Here is a 16,625-nt window from a genome sequence, read left to right on the forward strand (position 1 = left end):
TTTTACAGAAATGGAGAGGAAAGAATTAACAAACAGTAACTTTGTAATAATAGATGATTTGAGCTAATGCAACTTGAGTTCTTAGAAACTAAGATTCTGCCTGTAGTAACTGCACTTGCTTGATACCAGTTATTTTTACTCAGTCCACGTATCTTTATTAAGGTGCTTCTTTGTAGGAACATACTTCTTTCTTACTCTGAACTTTAACAAATAGGATCCTATCAGTGGGCCTTAAACTTAGGAAAAAAATTCAAAATACTGCTTCTCTGTGTAACATTTGTTCCAAAATTTAATAATAATTGCTAACTTATTGAACATTTACTATGTGTCAGGCTCTTTGCTGAGTGCATTGCCTCATTCAGTATTCACAACCACTCTGAGGTAGCACAGTTATAAAGAAACAGATTTAGATAATGTTCCTTGGGCCAGTCACACAGTTATGAAAGGAGCCAGGATTTCAGTCTACTACCTGAGTCCATAACTCAAGGTCATAACTACTTTTCTCCGAGGCACATAAAAATATGGTTTCGGGGGGTGCCTGGGTGGCTTAGTCAGTTGAGCGTCTGACTCTTTAATTCAGCTCAAGTCATGATTCCAGGGTCACAGGATCAAGCGCTGCATCAGGTTTTGTGCTGGGCATAAAGCCTGCTTAAGGTTCCCACCTGTGCTTACTCTCTCTTTCAAACTAAAAACAACACCAAAAAAACCTCATGGTTTCTACTTGGAAACTTGCCGTCATATTTTACCATGTTATTTCTGTGTGGTGTTCCTGTAACTGCAAGTAGTTTCATTGTTTGCGGCTAAGTTTTGTTTTTTGTTTTTGATTTAACTATTATACTTAAATGCCTAAATGTTCTGTAAGTGAGAAACGTTTTAATAGGTTGATGATAGGCAAAATTATTTTTTTTCTCATCTTATTACAGAGCCACAAATAAGTCAAAGCATGTCCGTCATGGAAGGTCACCTATGTAAATAGTTTGAAAAAGTTTTGCTTGATAGATGCGAGACATCAGATTTAAGAAAACATTGTACCTTTAAATTCGCTTAAGGCTAAAATTTCAGGTAGCAAGTAAATACTTAATAAAAATTAAAGATCTGTTTCTGCTGATTATGGAGCAAATTATCACCATCTTTGTTTTTATTTATTTTTTTTTAATTTTTTTAATGTTTTTAATTTATTTTTGAGACAGAGACAGAGCATGAGCAGGGGAGGGGCAGAGAGAGAGGGAGACACAGAATCTGAAACGGGCTCCAGGCTCTGAGCTGTCAGCACAGAGCCTGATGCGGGGCTCGAACTCATGAATCTCGAGATCATGACCTGAGCCAAAGTCAGACGCTTAACCGACTGAGCCACCCAGGCGCCCCACCATCTTTGTTTTTAATAAGTAAAGAGGGTATCATTCAATCAATTAAAATGCCTTGAAACCTTAAAAAAAAAAAAAAAAAAAAAAGGTAGGGACACATTGGTAGAATGTTTTTACACCATGGTAAACTTTTAAGTATTTTTGACATACTTGCCAGACTTTAAAATTTGAAGGGCGCCTGGGTGACTCAGTCGGTTAAGCGTCCACCTTCGGCTCAGGTCATGATCTCACAGTTCGTGGGTTCAGGCCCTGCATTGGGCTCTGTGCTGACAGCTAGCTCAGCCTGGAGCTTGTCTTCGGGTTCTGTGTCTCCCTCTCTCTCTGTCCCTCCCCTGCTTGCACTGTCTCTCTCTCTCTCTCAAAAATAAATTAAAAAAACATAAATTTTAAAAAAAGACTTTAAAATTTGAAGAATATCTAAATTATGAGTTTGTTGACTTCTCAACACTTAAGTAGAACTTAAGTAGATTCAGAATGCCGGTGCTAGAATGAACCTTGCAGCTTCTATTTTCCTTATATTCTTCTGGAAGAAAATGAGACCCAGAGAGTCATTCAATTAAGAGAAGAAATCGTAATAGAGGAGTGCCTGGCTGGCTTAGTCGGTTAAGCGTTCGACTCTTGGTGTCTGCTCAGATCATGATCTAATGGTTGTGAAATTGAGCCCCTTGGGATTTTCTCTCCCCCCCTCTCTCTGTCTCTCTGACACTTGTGCACACACGTGCTCTCTCTCTCAAGTAAATAAACTTTTAAAAAATGTTTAAAAAGGAAGAAAAATAGTACTAGAACTTAAGGGTTTTGTTTTGCTGTTGTTTTTACTATAAGGCCATTTTTTAAATTATTCTGAACTGCCCTCCATTAATCACCCAGTGTGTTTAGACCAATGTATTTGAGACCAATGTATGCTTAATATCTTATGTTCAAGAGAATAGAGAATTGAACAATATGTTCTGATAAATTTGTGATTTAATACCTTGAGGTTTTGTTTTTTTATCATTGGCTTTGAAGTAATAGAAAAAATACTTGTAGTCTATAGTGTGATAGAAAGTATGCTTTCTCAGGGCACCTGGGTGGCTTAGTCGGTTAAGCGTCTGACTCTTGGTTTTGGCTCAGGTCATGATCTCACGGTTCAGGAGTTCCAGCCCCACATTGGGCTCTGTGCTGATGGCTTAGAGCCTGGAGCCTGCTTCAGATTCTGTCTCCTTCCCTCCCTCCCTCTCTCTCTCTCTATCTCTCTCTCTCTGTCCCCCCCCTTCCCTGCTTGCACTTTCTCTCAAAAATAAACATTAAAAAAAATTTTTTTTAATTAAAAGAGAAGTATGCTTTCTCATGCCAGTAGGTAGGTGCCTATACATGTAGGATAGCTTGAGTAATACTTTAAAGACCATTCTGGTCTCGTGGCTTTATGCTTGAATGAAAGGTTAGAGGTAGGCAATAAAATTGATTGTGATGTGAATAATTTTTTCTTGAATCCAGTGTCTGAGTAACCAAAATGTTGCTTATTGGCTTCAGTCATTCCTGATCATAACCAAGGCTAAAATGAGCTTTTGGAGATTTAGTCAGAAAATAATAGCTTGAATCTTACATTTTCTAAACTCCCATCATTTCTACACTAGAGATTACTAAAAACGGACTTAATACATTTTTATCATTTAGGCATTAGTCTTAATTATGTGTTTGAAATTATGATTCTCTTTTAAATGCTTTTCATCAGAGTTCTGAATTTTTTCTTATAATAAGTTCTATTACTTTAAGTATTTAAAAAAATTAAATTGGACAATCCTGAATTAAAAAAAAATTTTTTTAACAGTTTCTTCTTCTTAAGTAGGTCTTACGACCAGCATGAAGCCCAGTGTGGGGCTTGAACTCCCAACCCTGAGAGCAAGACCCAAGCTGAGATCAAGAGTCAGGATACTCAACTGACTGAACCAGTCAGGCTCTCCTAACAGTTTGTTCTTTAGTATGTTTAAGAGCATAACCAAAAATGTCCTTTATTTTTTGTAATGCTTTATGCCTTAAAAAGTGCTTTCACTTGGCTTTTTCTCATTCAGTTCCTAAAAGAGAGAAGTGAGATGGTATGTCCTGTTGTATAGCTGTGTGATTCTGGCACTAACCACCAGAGTTAGGGTAGACATCACAGGTTAAGGGCATTGTCCATTGGATTTTCCTCACTTCAAATACCATTTGCAAGCTCCAGGGCTTCCAGGCCACTTGTATTTGTGACCAACTGGCTACAAATTTGGGAGTTCCTACTACCCCTTCAAATTTGATAATTTGCTGGAATGACTCAGAACTTAGTAAAGTGCTGTACTTAAAATTACAGTTTTATTATTAAGGATACAAATCAAGGCAAGACAAATGAAGACACAACCTAGAGAGAGGTCTACAAGGGTCCCAGATATGAAGCTTCCATTTCTTCAGGACATGTTATCCTCTTGCCACATTGACATGTGATTACCAACCAGGGAGACTCAACCAAGCCTCCATGTCCAGAGTTTTTATTGGAGTTTTATTACATAGGCATGATTGATTGAATTGGCCATACGGTGAATCAGTCTCCAGCCCCCTCCTCTTCCAGGATGTTAGGCTGATATCATATGCCTCAAAACCCCAATCCTTTAATCACTTGACTGGCCTTTCAAGTATGGCCAACCCTATTCCTGAAACTAGAGGCCCACTGGGAGTTATATGTTCATGATAAAAGATGTCCTAGGGGCCCAACAAGGAAAACAAAGACACTTCTCTCTATCAGTTGCAAAATTCCAAGGATTTAGAGTCTCCGTCCTATGAATCAGGGACAAAGGCAGCCAGAATTTGTATTATACAATAATAGCTGAAGAAGTGAGAACAGACATTTGTCTAATTTGTGACCATTGAAACTAGAACATATCTCTGTAGTAGTAGCCAGTAGCCCAGTGATCTCCATTACTAAAAAATTGTAACAGGTTGCATTTGAATATATTTACATATGTAGAAAGATTGCTTTCTTTTAAAAAAAAAATTTTTTAATGTTTATTTATTTTTGAGAGAGAGAGAGAGTGCCAGAGTGTGAGCTGGGGAGGGGCAGAGAGACAGGGAGACCCCAGAATCCGAAGCAGGATGTAGGCTCCAGGGTTCAAACTCACCAACCACGAGATCACGACCACGAGATCACGACCTGAGTTGGATGCTTAACTGACTGAACCACCCAGGATCCCTGAAAGATTGCTCTCTATTGAAAATTAAAACATTCTTTTATCAATATAATTGTATTTAAAACCTGGCTCAATGTTCTTTTGAGTCTCATACTAACATAAATTGTAGGTAAGTTTATAAACTACATGCTTTTTGGTATTTATAAGCTCAGCAATTTTGGCTGTGAAAATACTTATTTTTGGTATTTTTGAATTTGTAATTTTAGACTTAGTTGTTATTAGTGTTAAGTCAGAGAAAATCTAAACCTATGAAGTGAGATTTTTGTTAGGTGGAGGTGTTGATAACGTATCCATTGGTTGTTAGTGTCATAAAGTGCTTTAGTAACTTAATTGCCATTTTGAATTTTAGCTCTTGAGTAGAAGTTACTAGCTGTTCAGGTACAGTGTTGAAGATTGATAATATTCTTTTGCATATTGTTTATGCCCAGTAGAAAATCTTATTTCTGATTGTCATTTAAAGATTATATTACATACTTGGACACCTGGGTGGCTCAGTAGCTTAAGTGTCCAACTCAATTTAGGCTCAGGTCATGATCTCATGGTTTGTGAGATCAAGCCCCACGTCAGGCTCTGGGCAGTGTAAATCCTGCTTGGGATTCTCCCTCTCCCTGTTTCTCTCTCTCTCTCTCTCTCTCTCTCTCTCTCTCTCCCCCTCTCACTCCCCCCCCCCCCCCCTTGTGCGTGTACATTCTCTCAAAACAAATAAACTTAAGGGGAAAAAAGGTTATATTACATTCTCTTGGAACTTACTGAATGTTCAGAAATAGTCTATTAAGGTAGGGAGTGTTATAAATAAACTGTTTAATTGAATAAGAATTCTAGTGTTTTCTGAGGAATGCAGCATCTACTATTTGAAATGTCGTATTATCTTAAAAATTAGTGGGTTTTGTTGTTGTTTTTTATATATGATTGGGAATTCTTGGCATGAAGCAAAGGAAAAGAGGCCAGAAAGTACAGAAGGGGTGATTTCTTAAACATTCTACTCCCTTTATTTTATTTTCACTCACAGTTACATTTAATAGAAGGATTTGTGGGAAAAGAGATTTGTAACAGATGAAACTAGCAGATCTGGAAAAGAGTGAGTTTGACCACAATTTTGAATTACACTTATTCAGAGGAATTTGTTTTTAGTTGTATGTCATTATTGTATGCTGGCATATCTTCTGAGTTTGGAGATCTAATACATTTAGGGATAGAAGACACAAGATGAGGACTTTTGCAAAACCAGGTTTATAGATCTTGGTGTAGATTAGGCTCAGGAGGGAGAACCTCTCCCTGTCTGTGTGCAGTCATCCCTATCCTCCAGCATTTACATACACAAATTTGCTCTTTCTTTCCTAACTTTTACAAAGGAAGGTTCAAACTTGTTAGTATGATATTTAAAGCCTTCTGTTATATTTCTTCAACTACCTTATGAGTTATCACTACCTCTACCCATATGTCAATCCAGAATGTTGTCGTAAACATCTTTTTTCTTTTGTGTTTTTGCTCATGAATTTCCTTCTTCCTGAAATACCCTCTCACCCTCTTCTGCCCATTAAAATCCTACTCACTGTTCTCAGTGCATATCTACCTCTTCAGTGAAGCCTTCTTGGATGTATTCTCCATCATGAGATTTATTGCTGTTTTCTCTGTGCATTTATTCCTTCTTGACATTCCCTCTAATGTGCGCTCCTGTATTGTAGTTTTACACAAGTCTTTTTTCTCTAATGATAATGTTGGATTGCGGTTTATACTTTATTTATTTACCTTGAAAACTGTGAACTATAGTAAATGTTCAATGAATGTAGAGTAAACTGTTAGATTAGACCTGGAATTTGGGGAGAGGAGGAGTGCAAGGAACAGGACAGGAGAGATCTTGTTACCTGTAATCTAAAAACCTTGATCTGGTGAGTTTACTCATTTAGTCCTCGGACTGTGATACTCTTTCTATTTAGTGTACATTATCCCAACTTTCTACTTGGTATACTGTCTCATTTGAACTTGTCCTCTAGTTGTCTCTGTTTGCAATTACCGCTCTAGATACACTGCAGGCAGAATCAGTGTTTCTCCTCTTGTGTGCCTCAGACCAGCCACATCAGCATTACCTGGGAACTTTTTAGAAATGGAGATTCCTGGCCCCACTTCAGACCTACTGAATGAGAAACTTTGGAGTGGGGGCTCAGCAGTCTGTGTTAACTGGGCCTTCAAAATATTCTGCTCCATGCTGAAGTATGAGAAATACTGAAGATGTAGTCCCTATTTCTTTGATATTATCTCCTCCATATCTGGAGAGGTTATGTTCTGTCCCTGTTACTGAGCTTCTACTCTGGCCTTTGATTTACTGCAACCTTGAACTTTTCTGTGGATAATTACTTGGCTTCCCTGTGAGAATATACCAGTTCTCCTTAGTGAAGATCACTGGCTTTTTATTCCTTCTTCTAGACTTTTTTAAAATTCTGTCATCTCCAGCAGTGCTGGTAGGTCAGTCGGTTGAGTGTCTGACTTCAGCTCAGGTTATGATCTTGTCGTCAGTGAGTTCTGGCCCCATGTCAGGCTCTGTGCTGACAGCCCGGAGCCTGGAGCCTGCTTTGGATTCTGTGTCTCCGTCTCTGCTCCTTCCCTGCTCGTGCTCTTTCTCTGTCTCAGAAGTGAATAAATGTTAAAAAAAAAAAAAAAAAAAAAAATTTTTTTTTAAGTCATGTTACCTCCAGAACTTCCTTTTGTTTTACTTTGTAGCTTGAGGCTGACTTTTGGACATGCTGACCTTGAAATGCATGTGAGACATCCTAGTGGAGTTGTTTAATAAGCAATTGGGCCACATGATTTGGAGTTCAGAAAGTCAGAAAAATTGAGGGAAGGTGTTTACAAACCAGTTAATTTTGCTGCACTCTGGAAAGTCAGAGAAGGCAGTTCTTTGTGCTTTATTAAAATATCAGTCTTCATTTCTTTCCTTTCTGTGGAAATCTGTAATTACAGGGAGGAAAATTATTAGTAATTCTTCTAGAACACCTCCTTCAACTTGTATTCAGATGACTGATTTTGTTAAATCATTCATCTTTTTGTATTTTTGTTGTTATAACAAAGAGGATAAGAGAGAAAATTCTTTGTTATATTGAATTCTGTGGGATAGAAACTTTCCTTTTAATAAGATCAGTCTCAGAGTGGGATGTTACAAATATTTGTTATGCATTTTCAGTTTTAATATATCCAAATATTTTTCTTATATATCTTGTTTTTCTCTTTTTATCTCTGTCGTCTATTACAATATTGACTCTCAATCATAGTATGAAAATGTTAAAATGTATTTACATTAGGGTACAGGCTTAGCTGCTGTAACAGAAACTTACAAACACAATGATACAAACACAACACTAATGAAGTTTTTCTCTTTCCTGTAATAGTAGGTGGACAGTCTGTAGTGGGTGAGGGACTGCCTTTTTTTTTTTTTTTTTTTTTTTTAAGGTTATTCATGGTCCCAGGTTCCTTCTGTTTGCTTAGCAATCCCCTTAAGTATTGTTCTCATTTCACGTTGAAGCCAGATTACTTCATAGGGGCACACCAGAAAAAGAGTAAATACCTTCCTTTGAGAAGATGGCACATATTTTTTTATATATATTATTCTGCTTGTATCTCACTGGCCAGAACTTAGTCACATGGCCACTCCTGATTTTAAAGGAACCTAGGAAATGTAGTCTCAATTGGTAACTCTGCTTCCCACTTAGGGAATTGGGAGAAGTGTTCTATTACTAAAAGAAAGGAAGAAAGAATGACTACTGAACATCATTCTGACACTCCAAACTTTAGGAGTTTCAAGACCACTCTCCTTTCTGATACCAACCGCAATTTTGCGGAGCCCCAAGATCACCCTCGGGTTCAATAATTCACTAGAACTCTTGAAAGCTGTTGTACTCATGGTTATGATTTACTCAGTAAAAGATGTAGATCAAAACTAGCTGAGGGAGAAGGCACTTGGGGCACACAGGTGGAACTTCCAGTTGCCCTCTCTCACTGAAGCCTTAGGACAGCACTAACTTCTGGCAACAGTGAGTGGCAGTACACACAAAATACTGCCAACCAAGGAAGTTTACCCAAGCCTTAATGTCCAGAGTTTTTATTGGAGTTTGGTCATACAGATATGGTTGGCTACCCATGTGGCTGATCTTTAGTCTCCTGTCTCTGAAAGTTAATAATGCATGACCCAAAGTATCCATCATAAATCACTTTGTTAGACTATTTGAAGTGGCTCGTGGTTGGCTACTAAACAAAGACATTGATCATACAGGACATTCCAGTGGCTTAGAGATTACCTCCCAGGAACCAAGGTTAAAGGCTAGACCTCTTTTTGAGTAAGGTTAATTCTTTACTAGATAGCCACTTCTGCGGATAGGCACATCTTGTTTCTGGATATATAGACAGTTGCATAATATAAATGCTTTCATTTTGAAAGCTTTTTTTCTTAAATGAATAGACGTTTAAAATCATGTACCTTTTAAAAACTACAAGAGACTACGTTAGGTTCAACTATCCACAAATGAACTAGCATCTGACTGCTTGTGACCTAGATCAGAGAACCAGTTAACAAAGTTGATACTGTATCTGAATCTCTACTTATGAACATGGGCTACTTACATTTGCAGTCTAGATGGAATCTGTTGTAGGACCTATTTTCCTCCTTTGTCCTTTACATATGTACCATACATGTCTGGGAGCTACTGTATCTGACCCAGACAGGTACTGGATTCGAAGCATCTATTTTGTTGAATTGTATTTGTCTGGTTCAGTTCATTATGAGTGGTTTTTTTTCCAGTATGAGTGTTCTCTTCAGAAGCTTATTGTATTGGTAGTATTGTTCATTATCCCCCTGAAAGTTGGATGACAGTTTTGTATAAGTGTGATTTTGCATCACAAACCAGCAATGCAGCCTTTAGTCTTTCTACACTAGGAGGCAACTGTGCACAGAATAATTAGTATTTGGCCTACCTACTCCAGATTGTTGTGAAGATAAATAGTAAATGTAAAGGTCCCTTTGGAAAAAATATAAATACTATGGAATTGTAAAATATTACTAGTGGTATGTTTAAATTTAAAGAATTTAAAGTTAAATGTTAAAAATTTTAATAAAGGAAGGAAATAGAAGATACCAGTTGAGTGAATTTTTAAAAAGATGAGAATATAATTTTCTCTTCCCTTTATTTTCTCAGTTTTCTGCAGTAAACATGTAGTTCCTTTATCATGACAGCACAGAAAACTTTTTGAAAAGGGACACCTAGCAAGACCAAATACTGGCAATGTAACAAAGCAGTGTATAAACACAAATCATGACTTGGATGAGTAATAGCAAATTTCTCAAGAAAAGGTGGAAAGATCAGACTCACTTCTGGAAAAAGTTTATGTACCCAAGTCTATAATTTGTTGTTTAGACAGTGCCTTTGTATGTTGTAGCCACTTTTATTTGATGGATTAAAGTTCTTTGATTTCTGTATTTTTTTGGTGTTTATCAAATGGTATCTCGTGGGGCACCTGGTTGGCTCATTCATTTAAGTGTCTAACTTTTGATTTTAGCTCAGGTCTTAATACTATGGTTCGTGAGATTGAGCCCCACATTGGGCTCTGTGCTGACAGCTTGGGGCCTGCTTGGGGTATCTCTCCCCCTTTCTCCCTGCCCCTCCCCCACTCATGCTTGTGTATGCTTTCAAAAATGAACATTTTTTTTTTAGAAATTTTTTTAATGTTTATTCTTGAGGGAGAGAGGGAGTGTGAGTGGGGGAGGGGCAGAGAGAGAGGAAGACACAGAATCTGAAGCAGGCTCCAGGCTCTGAGCTGTCAGCGCAGAGCCCAATGCAGGGCCTGAACCCACGAGCCGTGAGATCATGACCTGAGCTGAAGTCAGACATTTAACCAACTGAGCCGCCCAGGCGCCCCAACAAACATTTTTTAAAAAGAAAAAAATACTTAAAAAAAAGATCATATCTCTTATAGAACAGGAATTGTTTTATTGTAGCAGAAAACAATTGGTAATAGGAAAATGTCTCTGTATAATGAAGGTGAGGGAGCCAGGTTAAAAAGTTTTTTAAAAGGGTCCTGTTAGGTTAGGAATAATACCTGGTTGAACTACCTTGACATTTTATTTTTATATATTTTCAAAGAGATTTTATACACACAGTGTTCTTAGGACATTAAATTGTCAGTTTGGTTTTGAATCCCTACAAGTGAGTATATGGTAAAGACTAGAGCCATTAGTTGTGCTTCTTGGAAATTATCACAAGGGTACAATGTCTGTCACCCAGGTGTCTGATTTTTGTTTTTAATAGCTTGATGAGTTTTTTCAAAGTCAAAAACATGGCTAGTGTGTTGGACAGGTCGAGAAGATTCTACTTCCTTGGTTTATGAAATTCAAGAATCTCTTTTGCCCTTGTGACTTGAGCAGGCTGAGAGCTGTAGACAGTGATGGTCTCTGGTTGAGTCAAACCAAAACCTCAAAACAGCTGTATTTTTCTGTTTAAGTATTATGTAAATGTTTATCTGGTATTAAAGCTTTTACCATTTAAGGACAAATAAGAGCACACTGAAGCAGGCATTGTCAAGTCGTGTTAGTGACTGCGTGCTAGCACTTCATTTACTTAGTTACTCATTGTCCTTAGTTAAGGACAGTACTTGGTCCTAGTAAATTAGTTCTACAAATGCCTTCCCACTGCCTTCTCTGAGGAAAAAGTTCCAGATACTGCTATATAGATTTCTTGGAGAAGTAGCCTCTCTCCCGGTGTTGTACTGCCCTCTTCCCTGTTAGCTTGCCGGTCTCTGTAATCCCAGCTGCCTATGGAATGTTTCCAATGTCAGAAGTCCTTTTTTTTTTTTTTTTTCTTTGCTTATTCTTAGAAATTTCATTTAAAAATTTTTGATTGTGGGAAAATCATGTGTAAAATTTACCATTTTAACCATTTTTATGTGGACAGTTCAGTAGCACTAAGCACGTTCATGTATGTTGTGTAATCATCACCACTATCCAGAATGCTTTTTGGTTTATAGCTGAAACTCTGTACCATTAAACTGTAGCTCTCTATTCCCATTCCCCCCAAGCCCCTGGCAACTCCCGTTTTACTTTCTTTCTTTATGATTTTGACTATAGATACTTCATAAAAATGGAATCATACAGTGTTTCTCTTTTTGTTACTGGCTTATGTCACTTAGCATAGTGTCCTCAAGGTTCATCCATGTTGCAGTGTTTGTAAGAATTCTTTTCCTTTTTAAGTCTGAATTATATTCCACTGTATGTATATACAACGTTTTGTTTATCCGTTCATCTATCAGTGGACATTTGGGTTGCTTTCTTCACCTTTTGACTGTGGTGAATAATGCTGCTATGAACATGGGTGTATAAATAACTCTTTGGGGCTGTGCTTTCAATTCTTTTGGGTATATACCCAGAAATGGAAATGCTGGATCCTAGAGTAATCCTATTTTTAATTTTTTGAGGAACCCACCATATTGTTTTCCATAATAGCTACACCATTGTATATTCTCACCAACAGACTAGCAGTGTACGAGTATTTCAATTTCTCCACATCCTCACCAACACTTACTTTCTGGTTTTAAAAAAAAAAATTTTTTTTAATGTTTGTTTATTTTTGAGAGAGAGAGAGAGACAGAGTGTGGGCAGGGGAGGGGCAGAGAGAGAGGGAGACACACAAACCGAAGCAGGCTCCTGGCTCTGTGCTATAAGCACAGAGCCCGATGTGGGGCTCAAACCCACGAAATGTGAGATCATGACCTGAGCCGAAGCCTGGCGCTTAACCGACTGAGCCACCCAGGTGCCCCTTCTGGTTTTTGTTTTTTTTTTAATGTTTGTTTATTTTTGACAGAGAGAGAGAGAGAGACAGAGCATGAGCGGGGGAGGGGCAGAGAGAGAGGGAGACACAGAATCCGAAACAGGCTCCAGGCTCTGAGTTGTCAGCACAGAGCCCGACGCGGGGCTCGAACTCACAGACCGCAAGATCATGACCTGAGCCGAAGTCGGACACTCAACCGACTGAGCCACCCAGGCGCCCCAGCTTCTGTTTTTTAATAGTAGCCTTCCTAATAGATATGAGATAGTATCACATTGTGGTTTCGATTTGCGTTTCCTTAATGAATAGTGATGCTGAGCATTTTTTCACATGCTTCTTGGCCATTGTATTTTTTTTTTTTTTTTTGAGAAATGTCTGTTTAAATCCTTTGCCCCTTTTATTTTTTTCTTAATGTTTATTTTGAGAGTGTGCATGTGTGTGAGTGAATGGGGGAGGGACAGAGAGAGAGATGGAAAGAGAGAATCCCAAGCAGGCTCCGCACACAGTGCAGAGCCCAACACAGGGCTCGATCTCATGGCCACAAGATCACGACCTGAGCCGATATCAAGAGTTGGGCACTTAACTGACCGAATCATCCAGGTGCCCCTAAATCCTTTGCCCATTTTTTTTTTTTTTTTTTTCAACGTTTCTTTATTTTTGGGACAGAGAGAGACAGAGCATGAACGGGGGAGGGGCAGAGAGAGAGGGAGACACAGAATCGGAAACAGGCTCCAGGCTCTGAGCCATCAGCCCAGAGCCCGACGCGGGGCTCGAACTCACGGACCGCGAGATCGTGACCTGGCTGAAGTCGGACGCTTAACCGACTGCGCCACCCAGGCGCCCCAACCTTTGCCCATTTTAAAATCAGTTTCTTTTTATTGTTAAATTGTAGGAATTCTTTATATATTCAGGATATTAAATATCAGATTAGGTGATTTTAAAATATTTTCTCTTGTGTGGGTTACCCTTTTACTCAGTTGATTGTGTCCTTTGCTGCACAGTTTTTAATTTTGATATAGCCCAGTTTATTTTTCCTTTTGCTGGCTTTTTTTGGTCATATTTTGCCATGTGTAATGTTATGAAGCTTTTGTTCTGTGTTTTCTTTTTGAAGTTTTATTGTTCAGGTCTTTGATCCATTTTAACTTTTGATGTGTATAGGATAAGGGTCCATCTTAATTTTGTTGCATGTGGATATCCAGTTTTCCATTTCCTTTGGCAGAAAGACTGCTTTTCCCTATTTAATGGTCATGGAGAAGTCTTCTTAAATACATGTGTCCCTGGAATATCAGTTATTACCAGTTTCTTAATTGTTAGCAGCGAATTGATAGCAGACTAAAGAAAGAGGCCTTGAAGAAGAGATGTTGAGTATTGATATGGTAGGGAGCCAAGGGTAAACTTCTTTTATTTCAGACTTGCCTAGTGATGGTCTGGGTGGCTACAGGCTGCTTTCTTTGCATTTGTGTCATATTCATGAATTAATATACTACTATAATATGCAGATTCATTTATCTATTGCATATTGATTTGTATATTCCCATTCATTCTGCACCTATTTCTTAAATAACTATTGAATGAAGATAAACCCATACATGTACATATGACTAGAGTAATGAGACTATGTAAAAACCACTCAGAGTCAGTTTCATTACGTAATAGCCTATGTATTTTAGAGTTACAGACCTATAACCAACAGAGTAACACTAATAATGAATATGTATTTGGGCAGTTCCTTGATATGTTGTGGAGATTTTGCTGGTGTGTGTTTAGAACCCTGTAATGTTAATAATTCTTCATGAAATAGATGAAATACCACTTTTGCATGAAAATGATTTTTTTTGGTGATGTGGGTAGATGTCAAAGTCCCAGTAATCATAGTAAAGAAGACAGAATGAATTTTTGTTTGTTTGTTTCTTGTTTTAGCAGGATTTGAGTAGCTTCTTAAATGCATATTGGAAGTCCAGAGTGAACTGTGTGCTCCAGCAAAAGATGAAATAAAGTTGGGGAAAGGTATGAATAAGTAATTTTGATATATTTTTTCATAAGTAGATCCTTCATGAGACTCTTCATAGGATTTTTTAATACCCCTGTTAAGAGAATGGAAGAGTCAGGAAATCTTTAGCATTGCAAGGCATTCAGGGTCCCCGAGCTCATTATAGATATAGCTGCTGTTCCATTTGCCTTAAACGTGCCTCACCTGGCTAGCTGTTAGTCTGTGTTGACACTGGGGGGCTGGGCATGACTGCACTGACAGCCTCTCATTTTGTTGGTCTTTATAATTTTATTACTTGAGGTCTAATAGGTGAGTTTTAGCTTTTGAATCTTTCAGGGGGTGGAACATTTCCACCCTCTTTTGTAGTCACATATGGGAACACAGAACACAGCCAGAAGTCTTCAGACTTAGTTTTTAGTTCATTAGTTTTGGTTTTCAGTCTTTTTCAATTTGAGCTTTTTTCTTATTCAGACCTCAGATAATTTAAAACTTACAAAGCAGGGTTGCCAAAATTAAAGTGGTTTTAGAGAGTGGAACCTTACATGATTGTTGTTTTGCCCCAAACTTTTGTTTCTTCCCTACCACATTCATCCCATATATGCAGTGCATAGTTCCACAGGGATTCTACTGAGCACTTACCGGTCAAACTTTGTTTTATAGGTGAACGGATGTGAGGCTCAGTGCTCTTGGATTCATCCCAAGTCATACAGATAGGCAGTGGTGGAACTGGGATTAAAGCCCAGATCTTGTGTCACTAAATATATTGCTCTATTATGTTGTACACCGTGGATAGCACATTTAAAATAATGATATTGTGTACTTTATAATCTTCAAAGAGTTTCCATACATGTGGTCTCATTTGATTTTCACTTTGTGACTTGGTGCAGTAGATTAGTATAATAGCAGCTAATGTTTATTGAGGGCATACCCTAAATGCTAGGGATAAGGGTACTTTTGCATACATGAGTTCATTCTTTATCCATTTTTTAACTAGTTTTTAAAAACCCAGCAATTGACTTCGGCATTGATGCTGTTGGATAAGGAGAAGTCCGTAGGTTACATAGGTTATTTTAGGTTGTGTATTACAGTTTCAGAAACATTTATCACTTTCCTCAAGGTCGTGGGACTAGATTGGGAACGTAGTCGGCAAGAGTTTCATCTAGAAGGCCAATTTTTATTTATAAGTGTGACTTGATAATTGGATGACTTGTTGATAAAGGGCATTCTCTTCTTAGTGAGCAGGGTTAGTCAAGAGGACATGTTGTAAGTCAGAAGGATGCTTGGAACAGAGAAGATAAGAACAGAGCATGTGTGTTGTTTTTGAGGGTTATTTCTGTCAAGTTGTGGTGTCCTGACTTACTGTTCTCCATTCTAGGGGAAGTCCTATTTGAAGAAACAAATCAGTCATCTGGAGTGGAGAACTATTCCCCTGAATATGTCTTGAGAGGCATAGGTGCCTCTTTTTGAAGCTCTATACTGGTTAGCACAAACATAAGCCCTGACTTCACGGCATACCACTTTCCACAAATAGGTTTTTATGTTGTTTCCTGATTTCACACTACAAAGAAAGCACTGTAGTGTTTAGAACCCCCTAAATGACTTACATTTAATCCCACCTGTTGGCTGGTTCTTGTTAGCATCAAAAGTGTGTATCATTTGCTAATCTGGTCTGTGTACCATTTTGGGGGGAGGGAGCATATCGTATTTCTGTCTGTTAAACACAGAATCTGACTGTGATTCTTTGGAAAGATGTTTTAAAATAAGAGAAATAGGGGTGCCTGGCTGGCTCAGTCAGTAGAGCCTGTGACTCTTGATCTCAGGGTCATGAGTTTGAGCCCCACGTTGAGTATGGAGATTACTTAAAAATAAAAGCTTAAAAAAAAAGAATAAAAAACAGATACGATTAAATATACAAGGTACAGTTTTAAATATAGATACATTGGGGTACATTATACTAGAGACATTATTATTTCTACCTTGCTTTATCTCCTACATAGAAGTTTATTTTCTTTATTAAATAAGAACTTGTTGGCTTTCTATCATATGCAAGATTATTGATTATATACATAGTATGTTCATATTTTCATTCTGCAATGTTTTGAGTATGAGAAAGGAGAGGAGTGTGGGTCTAACTGAAGTAAGTGAAGTATGAACAATCTTTGATGCTGTGTACATATGAACAGAAGTCTGATAAGCCTACTTATTACTTGCTTCCTGTCACCTGTCTGTCACCTTCACCTGTCACCTTCCTGTCTCTTACTGACCTTACAGTTTA

The sequence above is a fragment of the Leopardus geoffroyi genome, chromosome A3, assembly GCF_018350155.1.
Source record: "Leopardus geoffroyi isolate Oge1 chromosome A3, O.geoffroyi_Oge1_pat1.0, whole genome shotgun sequence".
Taxonomy (NCBI): domain Eukaryota; kingdom Metazoa; phylum Chordata; class Mammalia; order Carnivora; family Felidae; genus Leopardus; species Leopardus geoffroyi.